Source organism: Mauremys reevesii, linkage group 12 (assembly GCF_016161935.1).
Source record: "Mauremys reevesii isolate NIE-2019 linkage group 12, ASM1616193v1, whole genome shotgun sequence".
Taxonomy (NCBI): Eukaryota; Metazoa; Chordata; order Testudines; family Geoemydidae; genus Mauremys; species Mauremys reevesii.
Window position 1 is genome coordinate 4,206,816 of NC_052634.1, and position 5,810 is coordinate 4,212,625.

Below are 5,810 nucleotides of genomic sequence, written 5' to 3' on the forward strand. Positions count from 1 at the left end.
AGTATATCTGCTCTAGAGTTTGATGTCTCAGAACATGGCTTCCCTGACCCTTGCCGGAGAACCAGGGGCATAGTGTGCTCAGGGAGGCTGGCCAAGCAGCTGGGAGGGATTTTAAATCAAGCTCCACAACCTCCAATTCAGAAACTCCTAAGCCAGGGGCAGTAACCTTTCAATAGTTGTGTGCCAAATCTTCATTTATTCACTCTGATTTAATGTTTCACATGCCAGTAATACATTTTAATCTGTTTAAAAGGTCTTTCAATAAGTCTGTAGTATGTAACTAAACTATTATTAGATGTCAAGTAAATAAGGTTTTTTTAAATGTTTAAGAAGGTTAATTTAAAATTAAAATGCAGAACCCTCCAACCCATGGCCAGGACCCAGGCAGTGTGAGTGCCACTGAAAATCAGCTCACTCACCACCTTTGGCATGCATGCCATAGGTTGCCTACCCCTCTCCTAAGCACTGGGAAAACCACCACACTGTGACAAGTTGGTACTTTTGCTACAAGTTTCTCTCCCACCCCCAACCACCCCTCTCCCAAAAGAAAAATTCAACACACTTGTGATTAACTAGAAGCTTTTATTGGAAAACCAAAGACCCTTGAAAACCATTTATTCCCCTTGTTTTTGCTTTTTTGAACAAAGTGAGAAATTGACAGGAAAGTAAAGTTTGTCGGGAAGGTCACACAGTAAGTCAGATCCATTTCCCCACCAGATCTCCTGGAAGAATCAATCCCCTCCCGGCCAGAGGAAAGGAAGCCAACATCCAGGTCACTGCAAAGAGCACAGGGGAGTGTGGGTGTCCCGGATGCAAAGCAGGAGCAGGCCTGGCTGGGCCCAGCCTCTGGAGCAGGTAAGGGCAGGTGCGAAGCGCTCCCCCCCCCCTTCACAGGCAGCTTTTCAGAAGACTCCAAAGGGGCCTTTCCCCATTGGCAGCTGCCACCTCCCCAGCAGGCCCCAGTGCAGGAGCAAGCTCCGAACCCCCCCCATATGGCACCAGCCCAACACCCTGGTGCAGGAGCTCCCCCAGCACCAGCCCCGCGCCCCTGCCTGAGAGCTGCCCCTTCTCCCCCCCTTCCCCTGGCATCAGCCCAGCGCCCCTGCCCAAGAGCTGCTCCTTCTCCCCTGCGGTTCCCCCGTCCGCCCCACTTACCGCCTTCGCGGCCTAGCTCCAGCTCTAGCGCCAGCCCCCTGCTCCTCCCCGGCCGAAAGGCAGCGCTTCCGGGGGCCCGGTTTATATTCCCCGCCCCGCGGCAGCGGACCAATCAGACGGGGAGGCTCGTTCACTCGCTCGGCGGCTGCGGACCAATAGAATGGCGGGGAAAGAGCAAAACGTTCTGAATAGGTTTGTCCTACGTCGCGGCTCGTAATCCCGCCTGCGTAGTGCACACTGGGAGTTGTAGTCCCGCCCGGGCCTGCTCAGTCACGTTCGTGGGAATTGGAGTCCCGGAGCAAGGGGCGGGCGGACTCGCTTTCCCGTGGTGCCGCGCGCTGGGTCCCCCCCTCGCTGCCGGCTGCGGTGCTGGCGCGCTTGTGCCGGCGGGAGGAGCTGAAGGTGGGGCCGGGCTGGATCCCTTATACTGCACCCGAACGGGGCGTGTGTGTTGCCGCAACGCGGGGGAGCAAAGCCCCGTGTTCCTACTCCGAGGCGCAGCCCCTTCCCGTGAGCTGCGGCTCCGCCTGGTGCCACGCGGGCCTCGGGCGCCGACCGTCTGACGCCGCTGGAGCCGGGACCGGCTGGGATGCGCTGGAGCGGCCCCCAGGTGACTCTCCCGCAGGGAGGAGACGCCCCGGAGCCGGCGGGAGCGGGAGACCAGCTCGGGGATGGGCCCGGACCTGGCTTTGCTCGAGGGCTCTGCCGCTGTTTAGATACCGGCAGCGGCGCTGACTCCGAGCACAGCGCAGAGCGAGTTACTGGCAGCCTCGTGCGGAACGCGGGGTCAGCTAGTCCGGCTCGTTGGTGGAGGGCTGAGTCCCTGGGCGCAGGCCTAGGCTCAGCCCTGAACTACCCCTGGGAAAGCCCCTCCAGCGACACTGCTCTGGGGGCCCCTCAGCCCATGGTACATAGCTCTGAAAGAGGCTGATGTCAACCAGCCTGTAAAGCGGACCTGCCTTGTTCACTTTGAGCATAGACCAGTAGCCCCAACAGTTTAGCTCTAGAGCAGCAATTCTCAGGCCTTAGGGGTTCAGAAGCTAAATTAGAAAATACCCCAAACATGCCTCATTTACATAATGTAATTGTTTCATTTTACTATAGCTCCATCATTCAACAGTATGTGATGAGATCTTTAGTTTTTCTATGTTTAGTACATGAATGGCTCTGTGCCCATTAATACAGGAAAAGCATGCTGAGTGGTTAACTAAATCAGTGTTTTAATAGGTGCTGCAACGAGCTGTAGGAGACAAATTAAAGAGCTACTTGCAGCTTCCAAGCTGCAGTCTGAGTAGATCTGCTCTAGAGTTTGATGTCTCAGCACATGACTTCCCTGACCCTTGCTGGAGAACCAGGGGGATAGTGTGCTCAGGGAGACTGGCCAAGCAGCTGGGAGGGATTTTAAATCAAGCTCCCCCACCTCCAATTCAGAAACTCCTAAGCCAGGGCAGTAACCTTTCAATAGTTGTGTGTTAAGTCTTCATTTATTCAGTCTGATTTAATGTTTCACATGCCAATACATTTTAATGTTTTTAAAAGGTCTCTTTCAATAAGTCTGTAGTATTTAACTAAACTATTGTTAGATATCCAGTAAATAAGGTTTTTAAAATGTTTAAGAAAGTTAATTTAAAATTAAAATGCAGAACCCTCTGACCCATGGCCAGGACCCAGGCAGTGTGAGTGCCACTGAAAATCAGCTCACTCACCACCTTTGGCATGCATGCCATAGGTTGCCTACCCCTCTCCTAAGCACTGGGAAAACCACCACACTGTGACAAGTTGGAACTTGTGCTACAAGTTTCTCCCCCCCCCTCCAGAAAGAAAAATCCAACACACTTGTGATTAACTAGAAGCTTTTATTGGAAAACCAAAGACCCTTGAAAACCATTTATTCCCCTTGTTTTTGCTTTTTTGAACAAAGTGAGAAATTGACAGGAAAGTAAAGTTTGTCAGGAAGGTCACACAGTAAGTCAGATCCATTTCCCCACCAGATCTCCTGGAAGAATCAATCCCCTCCAGGCCAGAGGAAAGGAAGCCAATATCCAGGTCACTGCAAAGAGCACAGGAGAGTGTGGGTGTCCCAGATGCAAAGCAGGAGCAGGCCTGGCTGGGCCCAGCCTCTGGAGCAGGTAAGGGCAGGTGCAAAGCACTTCCCCTTCACAGGCAGCTTTTCAGAAGCCTCCAAAAGGCCCTTCCCCATTTGCAGCTGCCACCTCCCCAGCAGGCCCTGGGAAAGGAGGGAGCCCCACCCCCCACCACCAGCTCCACAGCCCTGCCCAAGAGCTGCCCCTTCTCCCCCCTCCCCAATTGGCCATCAACCCCAAAATGCCACAGGCATGTGAAATAATTGTTCATTTAGTCCAGCTTCATATTTAAATTGATGTGGGAAATCTTTAGTTTGTTCACATCAGCAGCTTTGTCCAAATTCATACAGGAAAAGCATTCTGAGTGGTTAAACACTGTTTTAACAAGTGCTGCAAAAGACAAATTTAAGAGCTACTTGCTGCTTCCAAGTTGCAGAGTATATCTGCTCTCGAGTTTGGTGGCTCAGAACATGGCTTCCCTGACACTTGCTAGAGAACCAGGGGGCTAGTGTTCTTAGCAAGGCTGGCAAAGCAGCTGGGAAGAATGTTTAATCAAGCTCCAAAACCTCCAGCTCAGAAGCTATGGGAGAAGCCCCACACTGGCACAGGTTGGAAGTTTTGCTACAAGCTTCTTTCCCAACCCCTCTCCCCTAAAGAAAAACATCACATGATTAAGTGAAAGGTTCTATTGAAAAACCAAAGACCCCTAAAACCATTTATTCCCCTTGTTTTTGCTTTTTTGAACAAAGTGAGAAATTGACAGGAAAGTAAAGTTTGTCAGGAAGGTCACACGGTAAGTCAGATCCATTTCCCCACCAGATCTCCTGGAAGAATCAATCCCCTCCAGGCCAGAGGAAAGGCAGCGAACATCCAGGTCACTGCAAAGAGCACAGGTGAGTGGGTGTCCCAGATGCAAAGCAGGAGCAGGCCTGGCTGGGCCCAGCCTCTGGAGCAGGTAAGGGCAGGTGCAAAGCGCTTCCCCCCCTTCACAGGCAGCTTTTCAGAAGCCTCCAAAGGGGCCTTTCCCCATTGGCAGCTGCCACCTCCCCAGCAGGCCCCAGGGGAGGAGCAAGCTCCGAACCCCCCCATATGGCACCAGCCCAACACCCTGGTGCAGGAGCTCCCCCAGCACCAGCCCAGCGCCCCTGCCTGAGAGCTGCCCCCTCTCCCCCCTCCCTCCAGCACCAGCCCAGCCCCCTGCCCCCAGCCCCTGCCCAAGAGCTGCCCTTCTCCCCCTTCCCCAGCACCAGCCCAGCCCCCTGCCGCTGCCCTTCCCCCTTCCCGGCACCAGCCCAGCCCCCCTGCCCCAGAGCTGCCCCGTCTCCCCCCCCCGCCCCCGGCACCAGCCCAGCCCCCCTGCCCGAGCGCTGCCCCATCTCCCCCGCGGCTCCCCCGTCCGCCCCACTTACGGCCAACGCGGCGCGGCCCAGCTTCAGCACTAGTCCTTGGCCGAAAGGCAGCAATTCCGGGGGCCCGGTTTATATTCCCCGCCCCGCGGCAGCGGACCAATCAGACGGGGAGGCTCGTTCACTCGCTCGGCGGCTGCGGGCCAATAGAATGGCGGGGAAAGAGCAAAACGTTCTGAATAGGCTTGTCCCACGCCGCTGCTCGTAGGCCCGCCTGTGTGGTGCACTCCGGGAGTTGTAGTCCCGCCCGGGCCACCTCAGTCACGCTCGGGGGAGTTGGAGTCCCGGAGCGAGGGGCGGGCGGACTCGCTTTCCCGTGGTGCCGCGCGCTGGGTCCCCCTCGCTGGTGGCTGCGGTGCTGGCGCACTCGGGCCGGCTGGAGGAGGAGGATCTGGGCACCCGGATCGCCCGGCTCTCCCGCCGCGTGGGGCAGCCGAGGGTGGGTCTGGGGTGTGACCGGCGGGGCTGGGTGTGGGAGGCGCCCGGGGGGCAGGGGGGGGTCCCGGGGGACTGGGTGTGGGAGGCGCCCGGGGGGCAGTGGGCGGGATGCAGGGGTCGGGAGGGGGAGGAGGATCCTGGGGGCAGAGGGGTTCCCGGGGACTGGGTGTGGGAGGCGCCCGGGGGCAGTGGGCGGGATGCAGGGGTCGGGGGAGGGAGGGCAGGAGGGTTCCCGGGGCTGGGTGTGGGAGGGGCCCGGGGGGCAGTGGGCGGGATGCAGGGGTCGGGGGAGGAGGATCCTGGGGGGGGGGGCGGCAGAGGGGGTTCCCGGGGCTGGGGGGGGGGAGGATCTGGGGGACAAGGGGGAAATCCAGGGGGGCTGGGTGTGGGGGGAACCCGGGGGGCAGAGGGGGGATCCAGGGACTGGAGTATGGAGGGGACCCCAGTGTGTGTTTGTGTTGCAGACAGGGGCAGAGCAGGGGTGCTGGGAAGGGGGGAGAAGAGAAGGGGACCTCGGCCGGGGGCTGCCTATGGGGACCCTGGACAGGGGGACTCCAGGGGGAGAGGGAGTGCTGGGGGCAGGGGATGATTGTGGGATCATGGGAGGGGGCAGTTGGGGAGTAAATTAAGGAGGGTTAGAAAGGCCCTTGGTGGGGTCCAGGGAAGGGACAGGATGTGAGCGTGGTGGTGGGTGAAACTGAGGGGCGGTGCATGAGGAGCTGGATGG

At 57.7% G+C, this 5,810-nt stretch overlaps 1 long non-coding RNA gene across 1 annotated transcript; it reads right to left on the bottom strand.

Annotated features, from left to right (window-relative positions):
- Nucleotides 1-3,474: 3,474 nt before the first annotated feature.
- On the bottom strand, nucleotides 3,475-4,708 carry LOC120375876. Its single transcript, XR_005586855.1, has 2 exons — nucleotides 4,649-4,708; nucleotides 3,475-4,117 (listed from the first exon to the last, which is right to left on the bottom strand). It is a non-coding gene; the product is annotated as an uncharacterized LOC120375876 (long non-coding RNA).
- Between the last annotated feature and the right edge of the window lie 1,102 nt (nucleotides 4,709-5,810).